This window comes from Diceros bicornis, chromosome 37, assembly GCF_020826845.1.
Source record: "Diceros bicornis minor isolate mBicDic1 chromosome 37, mDicBic1.mat.cur, whole genome shotgun sequence".
Taxonomy (NCBI): Eukaryota; Metazoa; Chordata; class Mammalia; order Perissodactyla; family Rhinocerotidae; genus Diceros; species Diceros bicornis.
The window spans coordinates 4,393,666-4,407,836 of NC_080776.1; the positions used below are offsets into that span (position 1 = coordinate 4,393,666).

At 35.4% G+C, this 14,171-nt stretch overlaps 1 protein-coding gene across 6 annotated transcripts in view; it reads left to right on the plus strand.

Annotated features, from left to right (window-relative positions):
- SPAG16 (sperm associated antigen 16) overlaps positions 1-14,171 on the plus strand; it is a 101,792-nt gene that overhangs the window by 20,650 nt on the left and 66,971 nt on the right. Inside the window, exon 1 of one of the 6 annotated variants that reach the window (XM_058532938.1) lies at positions 11,077-11,823. The exons of the other annotated variants lie outside the window; for them this stretch is intronic. The gene's annotated coding sequence lies outside the window, so the exon portion shown is untranslated. Of the gene's footprint in view, positions 1-11,076; positions 11,824-14,171 lie in introns of those variants that run through there. 6 annotated transcript variants of the gene reach the window in all.

Consider the following 14,171-nt stretch of genomic DNA (forward strand, 5'->3'; position numbering starts at 1 on the left):
TTCTAGTATACCAAACCATCTCTGACTGGGGCTGGTTGAGGCCAACTTTAGGAGTGTTTCTTTTAAAAGATTTGGTAGATTGAATTATTGAGTCCCAATCCTTCAGTCCTTGATAGGGCCTCATGGCCGGTGCTTTCTTGGCTTGATTTTCAGCCTTTATTTTGGATAGATTTTTGAGTTTTACTTTGGTCGATGGGGATGTTAGTAGATGTGACATGCTCACATGTGAAATGTGCTTACACGAGTTGAATTTGTCCTCTTGTGCTCTTTGTTTTTGCCAAGAGAAGAACATGCTTTGTGTAGTCTCTTGTCAAGAAGGATGAAAGACACCTGGAAAAAACGTGCATTCAACCCAAGCTTTGGAGGCAAGCTTAACTGAGCCTAGCCTAGCTCAGCTGAACCCCAGCTGACTCACACATGCATAAGCAAGAAAGCAAGTCTTATTGCTGTCTGCTTCTGAGTTTCAGAGTGTTTTGTAAAGCTACAATCTTGTGGCGATAGCTGACTGATGAAGAGTTCAAGATGTTCTGATTGCCTGGTAAGAACTTGGGCTTCATTTTGCTAGTGAGACTAACTGATTAAGTGATTTTCCTGAGGTCAGACAAAACCTTAGAAAGTAATGTGAGACTACTTGTGTCAACATTACTTTGCTTTGAGCCAGAAAATTTAAAATCAGACTCCAAACCAATAAAAGTCTTTGCTGTTTGCTTCAAAAGATTCTCAAAAAGCAAGTTTTCTGGAAAAAACAGTTTGCTTATCTGGGCACTAACTATGTCATCAGAATACAGGTTTGCTCACCTGAGTAAACAACTCACCCATTAGGACATCAATTAGTTTATCAAGACTTACCGTTAAGACTTGCACCTCGGATCCTAAACTATTAGGGCATTAACTTTGTCCAATTCTAACTAGATCTGCCCTTGAAAGATTTAAACCACTTGCAAGCAGACTACAAACTCTCTAAATGTTCTTCCCTAACCTCTACCTTTGAAATATTACGAAGACTGTCAAGATGATAATCTCTGCTGCAGTAAATTTAATGCGTTTAGCTTTGCTTGATCAACAGTTTTTTTGGTGGTCTTTATGTAGGAATTGGCAGTTGACATAAATTCAAATTATTCTATTGAGCATTAATTAATACATACATCAATAAGAATAGCAAAAACTAGCTATGAGTTTATTGGCTTCCAATTCTCTTTGCTCCACCATTACCTTACAGGTTGATCTATGCATCAGGCTGACATCTATAAAAGAAAGAGAAGAAGAGGATCATCTTTTAAAATTTCCATGTCTGAAACTATGATTCTAAGATTTTGAGATCAAACATATATGTAAAAAAATTACTGGAACAATTTTTTATTTGTTTGTTCTTTATCTCTCTTAATAAGTGCACAAATTGTAACAATTTAAAGATGATTATTTTATTGTTTTATTTGTTGTCTATGACAAGTGCCTTTAAAAACACTGGTATAATTTATCCTTTAATTAAAGCATTTTTTTGTTATATAAATCGGGTTACATTAAGAGCCTGAATCTAAATATATTATTTTTCTTATGCTAATTGTATTGTTCTCAAATGATAATATTTCACCCATTTAGAATTCACTGGCAAGCAATATTACCTACTCTAAGTGGAAGTTCTACCTCCCACCAGGACATAAGCAGAAAAGGCTCCTCGTAAAGAAATATCCCCTAGTTTAATGGCACCTTGTTTCATTTGGTCTTTTTTCAGAAGATACTTATTATTATTTTGTACACAACTCTACTATGTCCTTTACAGATCAGAAACAACAAAATAACCTCTAGATGATGCTACGTGGAGGTATATTGCTGGCGTGTGGAAGTAAGAGAGAGCAGTTTATCTACCAAAGAGGAAACTGCATAGTTATTGAAAGCAGCTGTGTGATCTCAAAGTACAAAGTCGAGAGACTCTTAAAATGGGTCAGTTTTACATACCTGTGATTTATGGAGAGTGAAAGAGCAGATGTTTATAATAATGACCCTCTATCATCCGGAAGCCAACTTAGAGTTTCAGCAAATTTCTTTATTTAAGGATTCAGAGAAATGTACAATACATTTTAGGAACATTCGGGTACTAAACTGTTACTTTTTAATTTTTAGAGGTGAAACATCATATGCCTGTAAAATCTGACCATCCAAAATAACGAATTATTCAAAGAGTCCTAGGTAGCTGAGTTTTCACAATACTTAGCTTTTTGAAATATTCTGTTTTCTGGTTTGCTATTTCTTAGTTTTACACCAGATTTCATTGATTCATGATTTTATTTATAACATATAGTTTCCTTTAAAATTTTATAAACAATATTTTCACATTGCCAAGAATTAAACCTGGTCTTTGACTTTTAGTTCTACCACTAGTTTTACTTCTACCCTCTTCTTTTCCTTTCGAAACTCATTATTTCAAAAATATCAGGATATCTTCTATGTGATTCACTGAGCAAAGGTCAACTCTAACTAGGAAAACGTTACACTTTTGATTTAATCTGTCTTTGGCGTGGAAGTAAATTCACTTGAGAGAGATTTTTTCTTTCCAAGTCAAAAACTTTCATTTCCTATAAATAAGATATAGATCGATTATAATTTGCGCTTCAGTTGTAACAATCCCGTAGCCTTAGCAGAAAAGTCTAGTCTCTTTGGAGGGAGGTCACAGTGGAAGACAAGTGTGAAGTCAGATGTTGCCCTTTTTCAATAGTTTTGGCTGCTTTGCTGCTATCTTTCATATGTGAAATAATTAGAGTGTTTATACAACTTATCAGAAGCTTTTAAATAGTGAGAGCTCAAACCTTTTACTGTTTAACTTAGCACCATGAAGATGAATACAGCAATGGATGAAAGAATAGGTGAAGAAAAATTTGAACTCTTAAACATATGATAGGTGAAACAAATGAGAAAGAAAAGAAGTTGTGTTTTCCAATTTACAAATGGGAATTTCCTAGCAGAATAATGATGATGATGTCAAAGGAAAAATTCATCAACCCAAAAGTGTTGATATATTTCTAACATAATGCTGATTTATTTCTTGACTTGTTTATTTCAATTAACAATGGTTTGGGCAATTGATTTATTTTTTGAATTCTCGACAATTATTAAATATTTTCTGAGAGGCTGAAAAATAACCTTATAAGCCTCAGTTCAGTGGCTCTGGATATATTGTTGAGTTAGTTTGGGAGCAAATATATTTCAAAATAAATGAAACAACATACTAACCTCTACAAAATCAATGACTAATTCTCATTTTTGATGGTGTCATATCATACCTTTTTCCTTGTATAAATATATTTGTCCTTTTTATACCAAATATTATTTGTGGTCACACATTTAAATATCAAAATGAAATGAAGTAGAAATAATTCTGTTTTTAGAATTTGACTATTAGAAAGAAATGGATACTTTCTGTGGTCAGAAACTCAAGACTGTGAGCTAATTAACTGAAAAATTATGATTCATCTTTTTAATTTAGTGATTAGATAATCAAATATTTTCAAATATTTTGAGTGTGATGAAATCCAGATTAATCCAGATAAGTCTGCTAAGTCACTGTCAATTTCACTAAATTTGGTGATGTTTGAGAAGTTTTGGAACTCTCACCTCCCTGGGTGACCTGTTAGAATATTTCCTCACTAAAGTTTTTGCTCTACTGGGGAGAATTATCTTCTATTTTAAAATAGATATAAATAAAATATGGGAATCATTTTAGTGAAATATACTTTACTGATGGCTGGACCACACTTTGAGAATCAATGCCCTCAGGCTTCCTGTTTTTGCTCAATTCCTTGAAAAGTTGAAAGGGCAACAGAAATCCAGGGGACTACATCTGGGGATGCTTGAAATGAATATATCCTCAGCTTTATCATTATGCCCATTGTTGAAATTTGGCAGATCTAAGCCGCAGGAGGCATACTGATGTTAGATTAATCTATAAAAATAATAATATATAAGATTCATTGAACTTCGATGGTGTTCCAGAAACTTTGCTACAACTCCATATAAGTTATTTTACAATCCCATTTAATGGATGAGTAATTGAGGCCCACAAGGGTTAAGTAACTTTTCCAATGTCACGCTGCTGGTAAATGGTGGCTCCAGAGCTTACTCTCTCTCTGACTGTGCAGTATTGCCTGTAGTCACTAATGTACTCTTCTTGCCCTTGGGCTTTTCCTCTATTTCTTGCACATTATGACTCTGACAGGCGTCAAATGCCAGTTCAAAAAGTTGTTTCTAGTCTTCACCTTCCTTTGACCCACTTCACCTGCCAGATAATGACAATGAAGCTCCAGCACTGATGACGAAGCTTATAGTTTGGTTAAGGGGCATAATATGCCTATGATACTTGTATTTATAAGTCAGTAAAATTAATGGAGAAAACTTTACATACTTATAAGAAAGGATGTTTTAGCCTTAAGAGTTGTAGTGTTTTACTTAACACACCTGCAAATTTAATCTGGATGAGATCCATTCAAATATTTTTTAATGCACTCACATGCATCATTTCAGTAGCAAAAGCAGGGATTGGGTTTGATTAGTTCTTTTAATTGTCTTGCTCAGATTCCTAGCTATTTAGGAAGTGTGATACAAGGCTGATAAAATGCATTCACTCTTTGTGTTTTGTTTTCTCTTTGAGACTTCTCATTGTTATTTTGCTATTTATTTCTTTTATAGACACTCCCCAGGGCACTGTAAATAATAACCATTTTGGAGGTGGAATTAATATCATGTCTCATTTTGAAGGCAATGTCATCTCATTCCTTTTGAGTAGTAATTAAAGTAACCACGGGCATAGTTATCTATTGGGAAAAGATTTCATGATTAGGAAGTAAACGATAGGCTGGATTATCTAGAGATCAAAGTTTGTTAAGAGGATTTCTTGCATATGCTGGTGACCTACCAACTACTTAATGAGTGGCCAGAGACAACTCTAGCATCTGTTAATCAGTAGAAAACACTGTACCAAACGTCTGTTAACAAGCACTGTTTGTGCATCCTTTATATCTGGATGCATTGAAGGTACCTGTTGGAAAATTAGTGGGAAAATGTGGTAGGACAATGGTTCTCAAACATCAGTGTCCATCAGAATCACCTGGACAGCTAGTTGAAACACAGATTACCAGGCCTCACCTCAGAGATTCTGATTCAGTAAGTCTCTGTTGGGCCCTAGAATTTGCATTTCCAGCAAGTTCTCAAGTGATGTGCTGCTGGTTTGAACACTACACTTAGAGAAAACCTTGTGTGAAGGATGATTGTTTTGCACCTTTAAATTATATGATCAGTTTACAGGGTTAAACAGAAACTCAACTATGCTACCACAAATTTTCTAAATGTATTTTCAAAATGTATTCTATATGGCTACACACCATTACATATTATAGAATCTACTTTTCCTCTTGGAGTTTTCTGTATTTTTTTTTTTCTTCTTGTTAGTCTTCATTTTATTCTTAACCCAAGCTGTGTCTTTTTTCCACCCTCTCATTGTTTTGGTAACATTTCCCAATTTTATGCTATTATAGATTGCTGGAACAGTCATTCTTTCTTGAGTAATTTTTCAAATTAGAATTCTCTATTAGATTGTAAGCTTCTTGGAACAAGGAGCCAGGTGCTATTCATTTTTGAATCTCTATTCCCTTCCTCTCACTGATGCCTAATACTGAGCGTTGTACAAGGAAGAAATCAATAAATATGTATTGCATTGAATATTACATTTTTGACTCTACTTCCTTCTTTCAAAGACCAAAAAAAGTCAGATATAGACTTTTAAATAGCTTGAAATTTGAATATGAAAAAGGCAAAAAAAGGAGCAAGAGAAGACTGGAAGGCTAATAAGTCTGTAGAAAGAGAAGGTAGTCTGCAATAATTAAACCTGAATCAATTCAGATCTTAATATTAAATCCTTTATCTGAATGGATCATATTTCTTTATTATTTATTTGGTATTTTATAGTTTAATATATCAAAAGGAAGCAATCAATGCAGATAAATTGATCAAAAATGAATTTGAACAGAACCAAAAACTAAATAGAATTTTACCCGAAAATAGTTTCCAGAGGACACTGATTAAATTCAATAACTATTAAATAAGTGAAATGAAATGAAATCAAAGAAAATGCTTCAACAGAGCAAAATAAAGTGATTTAAATCAAAGGACTCATTATAATTGGGAGTTGTTATGCATGAAATATTTTCTCTAGTGAAAAAATTGTTTTATCTCTGTAAAAGGTACATAGTAAATGATTTATCATACTTCTACATATGTTTGAAATATTTCATGTATAAAAATATAAAATCTTATTGAAAGAACTAAAAAACTTTGAACAAATGGATACGCTAAATATGTCTTTGGACAGGAAGACTTATTAGGAAGTCAATTCTTCTCAATTTAACACATACACATATATATGTAATACAGTGGCCCTGAGCTAAAACCTGTTGCCAATCTTGCTCTTTTTGCTGAAGATGATTGGCCCTGAGCTAACATCTTTGCCCATCTTCCTTTATTTTTTGTATATGGGGTGCCGCCACAACTTGACTTGATGAGCAGTGCAGAGGTCCGTGCCCGGGATCCAAACCCGTGAACCCCAGGCCGCCAAAGTGGAGTGCGTGAACTCAACAACTACGCCACCAGGCCAGCCCCCAATGTGCTGTTTTGTGGGTTGAGTCTTAATGTTTATTGCCAAAAAAGAGCTAAGTATAAAAGAGGAACAGGAAAACGGACTCGATCTCCCAGATATCAGAACATCAAAACTGAAAAACCACTAAACACAAATCACTATGGCATTGGGATAGAAACAGATGAACAAGTTATAGGAATAGAATAAATATTTCATAACTAAATCTCAGTAAATGTGAGAATTTAATGTATAAAATAATGATATGTTCAATGGGAAAAGTGAAGTTTTTTTTCTTTTTTGGGAACCCTGAGCTAACATCTGATGCCAATCTTCGTCTTTTTGCCGAGGCAGATTGGCCCTGGGCTAACATCCATATCCATCTGCCTCTCATTTATATGGGACACCACCACAGCACGGCTTGACAAGCAGTGTGTCGATTCGCACCCAGGATCTGAACCTGTGAACCCCGGGCCGCCCAAGCTGATCGCACGCACTTAACCGCTGTGCCACAGGGCTGGCTCCCAAAGCAAAGTTATTTTTAATTCTGGTATTACTGTCTATCCATCTGGAAGAAATAAAATTGGAATCTATTTTATGTCCTACACAAAAGTAAGCTCCAGGTGATTAAAGACTTAAATATGAAAAACAAAAAAAATAAGAATCTCGAGAGTTTTTAGAGTTTAAGAGTATTTGTAATATCTAAGTTTTGGCAAAATATTCTTTATCAAGACTGTAAAACTAGAAGACATAAAAGAAAATATAGCCATAATTGACTACAGGAAAATCGAAAGTTTTTCATTTCAAAATATATTATAAATAAAGTCAATACCAAGATAATAAATGTCTTAGCCTATCACTTCTGTTACAAATATTTGTCTAAGGCCTAATATCAATAATTTACAAATAGCTCTCACAAATTGACAAAAAATATAGAAAAGAAGAAGATAAAAGACACTTTATAATATAGCAAATTGAAATGACAACAATCATAAAAAGATGCTATAGTTCAGCGGTTGTCAGGGTGTGAAAATTAGTACAATATTGAGATGTCATGTTACCCCCAGTAGAGAGTCAAAAATTAAAGACAAAACTATACATGTATAGTTTTGTATACATTGCAGATATAAATGTGAGGTTTTACAGTTTTTTGGGGAAAAGTAATCCAGCAACATCTATTGAAATTAAAAATAAATAAATCATTTGACCCAGATCTTCCACCATTCTATAGAATCTATACCATAGAAATCAAAGCACCATTAATCAAGGTTATATGTACATGGATTTTATTCTGATATTGCTCATGGTGGCATTATATGGTGGAAGGTTAAATAAATTGTATTATATATACATTAAAAAATAAAATGCAGCCACTAAAAAAGTGAACTTTATTTACATAAATAAGCCAGTCCCCTACCCCCTGGGGAGCAAGCAGTTACCTGAGAGGTATAGCAAAGTTGTAACAGGTAGTCAAATTGTAGTCTCTGTGACCTCCTTAGTTACACATGTGACTAGAGAAACTTCAGTATCGGGAGGTGATAAGCCTTGTAATCTGGCACACTCAGCAAGAACATGAAGTGATGCTTAGAGGCCATGGTGGGCTGCAAATAAACATGGAGAAAAATATAGAAGGATTTCTTATTTTTAACTTGGATTACCTTGGAGGGTGTGAGCTGATATGGGGGGGGGAAGGGTGAGGAGATAGGGAAGGATGAGGCAAAAAAAATGGAATGAAAAAGAGTGTATTTAACAAGCACACAAATGATCACATGTATATGTATATGCTTTTATTTATAATGATATATTTAATTAAAAGTATAGGTTACAAATAGTCCTTTAAAAAGTTAAGAACCTAAAATATGGCCATCTGGCCATTTTTCTTTTACTTAAATCCTTCAGTGGCTTCCTATTAATTTTGGAATGAGGTTCAAATTTCTTAATATGGCCTATAGCTGCTTCTATGTATAATTCCTGCTTGACTCCTTATCCTCATCTTTAACTGCATCCATTGATCTACACCAGACATTTTGCACATCCTGACTGTGCCAAGGATCATGAAGCCAGAAAAGTTACATGTTCAGTCATTGATTTGCTAACCTTTAGTCATATTATAGTTGATTTAGAAATGTGACTTTTGGAAGATATATGTGTTTCCTTATTACAATTGTCATTAATGTTCCAAAGAATGGTACAGAAAGAGCTCTGCTGAATATGCAAATAATTTTAGCACTTCTGTTTATTAAAATTGACAAATCACTGCAACCTAAGCATTCACTTTTTAAAATGTAATGATTCTTTGTTGCTTTGAAGAAGGGCATCCATGATTGCTAACAATAAGAAAACAAGTTGGGAAATTTTGTCAGAAGAGAGAATTTCAAAATTCTCTCTGAACATTTAATTGTGTTACATTTAATTTTTTTTAACATTTTAAAACACAGACTAATTTTGAAAACTCTAAATGTTAAATATTTTATTATATGTGTAGGAGAAGCTTCCATACAATACTCAACAATGAATTGGCTGAAGGAATTCCAGAGACAGAAAATGAGAAGAGGGACATTTCCCCAGAAGTACATGGTGCATTCCTGAACATTCCACTCTAGTCAGGTTTGTTTAGAAAGAAGGGAAGATGATTATTCTCATTCCAAGCTTGGGTAGAGTGCCAAGCCTTGAAATAAAACCAGAAAAAAGGCCTAAAGTCTGCTTAAACAAATTATGATACATCTGCATCGAGGAGTACTATATAGCCACTAAAAAGAGTGTGCCATTTCTCTATATCCTGACAAGAGTTAATGTCTGAAACACATTGTTAAGAAAATATATCCAAGACTATATAAGCATTCAGATCATTTTTCTTTAGACAAATGGTTGCATACTATACACGCTTTACTGCAGAATATCTTTGAAAACACATACAAGAAACTGGAAACATTTCTTTTTTCTGAAGGGAAGAACAAATTGGTTAGAATAGAAGAAAATGGACTCATCACTCTCTAAACCTTTTATTTGTTTAGAATTTAGTGAAGGTTGATGTGAATCCTGACCCTGATTGAGCAGGTTAACTCCAAGGGAAGTGTCTTCGTTACTGCAGGTAGAGACCAAATGTAAGAGGAAAGGCTGCTCCAAGTTGGAATGAGAGGAGGGGGACATTAGTGAGCCTCACCACCAGGCTAATCCTCCCATTTCAAAGACACCTGCATGCCCCAGGGGTGAAGATTTCATCTAGTTAGTACTGCCCGGATGAGGGAGTTTGTGCAGGTTACTGATTCTCTCTGCATCTGTTTCCTCATCTCTCCCTCAATAACTGCTTCAAAGGATTGTTGCAGATTGAATGAAGTATTCCAGATACAGCATTCAGTCACTTGGTAAGTGTTAACTGTCATCATTCTTATTTTCTTCGTTGAAAAACCGACAATAGTCATGAAATCCCTCCTACTTTAAGGTTCTATCTCGTGCCCTGCTCTACTCCAAGAAGTAAATGTCTTCATGTGGTGGTGTTACCACGGCCCAGAGGTAACAGTGTGTAGACAGCAGAGGCCGACAGTGCTTTGGAGGGTGGTGGGCAGTTAGCTGAGGGGTCTCCACAGTCATAAACCCATGTAGGACAGATTTTCAGAAGCATTTTCCAGATTACTTTTCACTCTCAGAAGCCAAAATTGTGAATAATGTTATTAAAAAGAGTCTGTTTTTCATGACTGAATCTTTCTTAGAAAATAGAATATTTATTTCCTCCTAAATTCAAGGATACAATCCAGTAGTCATTGGACTTGTTGGTATGTTTATTAAGACTTCTTGATCATCCAGCAATAATTCTCATCCTCCTCAGTCTCTGAGAATAGTGGTCCCTATTCAAATGTTCTCTGGCTGCTAAGTTCACTCATGTGAATATTTTATATTCTATTTCTTTTTTATATTTCAAATGGTTCTATGTAAAAACAAAAAATCATTCCAATGCAAGGACTTTTTAAAGTATATAAATATGAAGAAAATGGTAATGAATAAATTTGCATAAGAAAACTTTGGATATTGGAGTTATTAAAGAATTTAAAATAATATTCTGCTGTAAATGCAAGGGTAATGTTAGAGAATATTGATAGAATGTCAATTTTCATAGATTTCTGCTGAAGTAGGGAAAATTGGAGCCTTCATAGTTGTCACTTGTGCCGTGCCCACCTCAGGTCCCGTCTCCTGCTCTCATCTGTCATCAGCACCTACTGTCTCCAAAGTCCCCCTGATATTCTTGTAAATCATGAGTTATTTTTCTCCTGCAGATTCTACCAAAAGTTTAGAAGCATCTGCTTGTGCCCAATTAATTTGTAAAATTATTGATAAGAAAAACCAAATGGTAAGACCTCAAAATCAGGATGTATCTGTGTCAGGTTGGAGGAAGGGGCATCTAGAACTTTAACACCAAAAATAACCTAGATTTAAAGTAGGGTTTAAAACAAGTACGGATATTGAACTGAAGAATTTGTTTATCACAATAAATACATTTTTTCATTACAATAAGTAAAATCTGAGTAACCCTTTCTTAATTCACATAGTCGTCTTGGATTTCCCCCCATTACCTACCATTTAATCCACGACTCGCATTTTCTTTGAATCTGTGACTCGTGTGGCTCTGTGCTTTGTCTTTAGAAACTCAGTTTACAGCTCTCTGGCTTTGAGAAATTCTTTGAGATACAACTGTCTAATCCAACATTCCCAGGAACTGACCATTCTGAATACAATGTGCTAACTGGCCTACCCACTACAAACCCTAATTTCCCACTGGAGGGTCAAAAAAAGAGTTATCTTTAAAAAAATGAAAAATTCAAACTCTGGTCAAAAATTCAAACTCATACCCAAAGAATTGAGCATTACAGGTATATGGCTTAGAGGAAAGGTTTTCTTTTCTTTTCATTCTTTTTTTCTTCCTTCTTTATTTCTAGTAATGTGAGTAATTGTGGACACGCTAAGAGATATAGTCAATCAGGGATGATAAAGTGCTTTAGATAAATCTGCTCTGTTGCTTTCAATTATGAGAATGTGGCAATTGAACTGCAGTACTCCGAAGAAAGCTCCATCCAACACGGCTGTCTTGGAAATTGCTGTACCCAGTGAATATCGGACAGCAGAATTTCCATAGCGGGTCTCCATTGCTTGAAGTGGTCATTAGATGTGCATTAGATATCACTGCCGGAATTCTTCCGATGGTCTCCCAGGTCAGACTTCCTTTTCTACTTACACCTTCTCCAACTCCAACCTGCCCCTGCTCTCTGCACAATTTCTCTGTCCTTCCAATCATTGCCATTGTTGTTCCCTTTACTTTCACCACTTCTTTTTCTCTTTCTCTTCTCAATCTTCAGATGGGGAAGTGCCAGACTAGTGGACAAGATAGAGGAGGGTGTCCTGGATGTCTAAATTAGCCCAGTCAGTTTCTCCTATGTGTGACAGCAAACTGTATTTCTTCCATCTATGTGGGGAGAAAAGCTTCTTCAGGTCTAAATGCATATAGGTATGTTATATCAGACATTTTTAGGAAAAAAACCTTAGCAGGAAAGTATATCTTCAAATAGCCTGAACATAATAAAGATTCTTGGACAAGCCTGGTGGCGCAGGCGGTTAAGTGCACGTGCTCTGCTGCGGCAGCCCGGAGTTTGCTGGTTGGGATCCCTGGCGTGCACAGATGCACTGCTTGTCGAGCCATGCTGTGGTGGTGTCCCATATAAAGTAGAGGAAGATGGGCACGGATGTTAGCCCAGAGCCAATCTTCCTCGGAAAAAAGAGGAAGATTGGCATCAGATGTTAGCTCAAGGCTGATCTTCCTCACAAAGAAAAATGATAATAATAATAATAAAGATTCTCTATAGATTCAATGTATCAGGTAGGTCTTGTTGACTGGCAAGTGACCAAAACCCCAACAGAGACTTGTGTAAGCAAAAGTAATTTATTGTTTCATGTAAGATAATTATGAAATAATAAATTAATTATGAAATTAAAAAAATTTTAAAAAGTAATTTAAAAAAAATAAACCTTTTATTTTAGAATGTTTTAGATTTACTAAAAAGTTACTAACATAGTATAGAAAGTCCATGTGCCCACATCCAGTTTTGCCTATTATTAACATCTTACATTAATATGGTACATTTGTTTTGTCTAATGAACCAACACTGATACATTGTTATTAGCCAAAGTCCATTCTTGAGTCAAATGTCCTTAGGTTTTACTTAATGCCCATTTTTTGTTCCAGGATCCCACATTACATTTAGTCAACATGCCTCCTTAGAAGCTTCTTGGCTGTGACAGTTTCTCACTGTTTTGAGAGGTACCAGTAAGATATTTTGTAGAATGTCCCTCAACTGAGAATTGTCTCATGTTTTTCTCATGATTAGTCTGGGGTTTTGGGTTTTTGAGGTAGTATTTGTCAGGTTTCTCCACTGTAAAGTCACTCTTTTTTCTCCCTTTTTGTATTATACTCTTCTCAAGGAAGGCGCCATGTACAGTCCACACTAAAGGCGTGGGGAGTTATGCTCCGCTCCTGGGATGTGGTGTTTTTAACCACATTATTTGGAATTCTTTCTCACAAGAGATGTGTCCATTCTCCTCCATTTATTTATTTATGTAATCATTTATTTCTATCAGTGTAGACTCATAGATGCTTGTTTTATACTTTAGGTTATACTCCACTACTACTTTATTAATTTTGTTGCTCAGATTGTTCTAGCTTTGTCCATTTTTGGAAGCTCTTTCAGTTGGCTCCTGTGTCCCTTCGATATACACTCATTATTGTGAGATTTTTTAGTGAGGTGGGGCATATTTTTACTTTCTGGCACTTTCAGGCTCATCTTGTACATTCCAAGGCCAGCCTTAGATACTGCTATTTTTCCAATGGCTGTTCTTTTTACTGGAAATGGTGTTAGGAACCAAGATCTGGGTGCCAGGTACACTCATTGCTATGGGGATGTTGTTGTCTAGACTCTCTTAGCTGACAGAGCGAGGAAATGCATATGTGTGTGCTGGAGACTCAACTGATTTTATCTGGACTCAGGTTTTCTCTTTCTTTCACCCAGGCCCTCCATGTTTACTCAATGCTTGGACAGAAATTTTTCATACTTGCGAGGTGGCTGTGGCATCTTTAAAACTTAAGTCCCAAGGAATGGAGTAAAAGTCTCTTTCCCAGAATTCCCAACAAATTCCCACCAAGTCTCCTTGGTTCCTTTTAGGCAACATTTCAACTTGGCAACTGATCACTATAGCCAAGAGAAATCAGATGTTCTTATCAGGTTAAGCCTGGGTCATTTGCTCCTCACTAGGGTTGGAAGATTGACCCTATTTTAAACCACACGGTCTGAGAACACAGGAGACGTGGATTTTCACATGGTTGATAGTGAAAAAAGGGAAAATATAGTTGTATGGTTGAAAAATAATAATTTCCACAACAGCCAATTACCACTACTTCTATGGATTCTGAAATTCTAAAACAGCCTACCACTTACTGTGAAGTTTTAAAAGAAAATAAAATGGTTGCTTTTATAAAAAGATGCATCAGTGAATGGCTTGGGCTCGATTG